The following is a 2,220-nucleotide window of genomic DNA, read 5'->3' on the forward strand; positions in this document are numbered from 1 at the left end:
ATCACAAAGCAGGGAGTGTATTCGGCAGTTGTGTGTAATAATGGGTAGATCGTCATGTAAAAGCTGTCATTGTACTTTCGCCAATCTTAATGACTCACACTGACTTTGCTTTCTGATTTGTTCCATATGACATTTTCCACTTGTGCAACTGTGGTTTAATATGTATTAGGACACACACTTTTTTGGGTGTGTCTTTTGATTCTTGTCGTTTCTCTGGCAAACACAAAGGCACCGCTGCTGCTCACGTCTAAATGAGAATTTACAGCCAATAAACAAGACGAGCAGAGATGTTACAGCCAGCAGAACAAAAAAGGAAGAACAAGAGGAGTGGGAACTATCAACCACACCAATATGATTCCTACAACTTTCTACTCTGTCTCACTGAAGGTTACCTTGATATATGATTGATTGCCTGCAAGCTGAAATTGTATTTTTCACTATCATCTGTTACTGACAGCCCTTTCATCTGTCTCTCCTGGGATGATATTCACAAGAAAGAAAAAAGATCTGTTGAAATCATTTTTCTCTGAGACGTAAATCTAGCCCAGGAATAGAATAGATGTTTTAATCTCAGACTAAGTTACCTGACATGTTATTTCTATGAGATGCTTTACAAATAGCACAGGCAGATAAATCGCTGTCAGTGTGTCTGAACAACGAAACAGCCCAACTCTAACAAATAAGACGCAGTTGTAAGTTGAATAATAATTAGAGTGATTAATGTTGTGTTCAGGCCTTCATTGCCTCTTGGAAGAAAGACTGTCTGTCTGTTGCACAGTATGTTAATAGTGTATTTAATGTGCTTCTTAAATGATTTTGCACATAACGTTCACTGTTATTTTTGTATACTTATTATTTTTAAGATAGTTGCAGTATATTTGACAAGACTGTTTCATTGTATGCAATAATGACAATAAAGTTGGACTGAATTGAATTAACTTGAACCAAATGAGCTTCTGGGAGTTTTTCCTCAAATGTAACCTCTCTTGCAGACCTTTATGTCACCTCCTTCACCTCATCCCAACCAAACTCTAATCTTAAGTGGCTAAAACCTAAAGCCTGTTGGAAGCAGGACAGGTATCTCAGCCTGGGAATCAGTTCAGGGCAAAATCTAAATAAAATCCCTTTTCTACCAGTGATTTAGCCACCACTGCTGACCTGCCAACGGGAGGGTGTTACGGTTCAGGGTCGAAATATCCAATGAACGTTGGGACACTGTCTGACGACAACGACTCCTCCCAGCCAAGGCTATATTCATCGAAGGTGAATGGAGGGGAAGCATCTTTTTAGATGTAATTACTCCTGTGGGGGTTTCCCCAGAGGATCCCCCTCCTCTGTGTGCCATCCGGTCTGTACATTTAGACTGCAACACCTACACTCTACAACTTTCAACAATTCATGTAAAATAAGAAGGTAATGTGTCATGGTTGATCAGCAGACATCTCATCAAAGCAGCAGCATTTTATTTATAATACACATTTTAAGAAAATTAAATTAAAATATTCTACTCTGCTAACCCTTAAATAAAACCGAGGAAGCGTTACGTTAAACACACCACCCATGACAGCTTGTTAATCACGTCAAGCTGTACACACTGCAGGTACCTGGCACTTTTACAGTCTACCCTTTGGCCGCGTTAGACTGTGTTTGCGTGACACCGCTGTCCTATTTATGGGCGTTTTGTCGTGCTGCAGGTAATACATGTATATTACGACAGCTGTGTTATTGTCTGATAGCTGGTCGTTTCCTTCTCACACAGGAACTTGAAAAAAAAAGGTCATACAGATGATGGAAAAATCTGTGATATATATTGACTGTGGCATTATTGACAGATCAGTTCAAAAGGCTGCTCTTTTATAAAAGATATAACATTTTCTCTTGTGATGCCATGACTGGGCATGTACTGTATGTTTGGGTATTGGGTTCTGTCCTTTGACACTCCAGTTGGATCTAAACCTAGGACATCAATATTTTCCCTACCACTCTGTGCCGTGCTGTTTTACAGCCAGTGCTGCAGCAGCTCAGGCCTGCGTCCAGTAACAATGCAGAAGCCAACTTTTTTCCTGACAACATGTCTGACAACATTCACCAGCTCATACAATATGCTCAGCCTCCTCTTAGATACAAAATACCGGTCTCATCTACCTATCTTTGTGAAATGTGAAGAGGAAAATTGTATACACAATTATATACACAAGCAATGATGAGGAGAGGAAGAGG

The sequence above is a fragment of the Perca flavescens genome, chromosome 17 (genome assembly GCF_004354835.1).
Source record: "Perca flavescens isolate YP-PL-M2 chromosome 17, PFLA_1.0, whole genome shotgun sequence".
Lineage (NCBI taxonomy): Eukaryota > Metazoa > Chordata > Actinopteri > Perciformes > Percidae > Perca > Perca flavescens.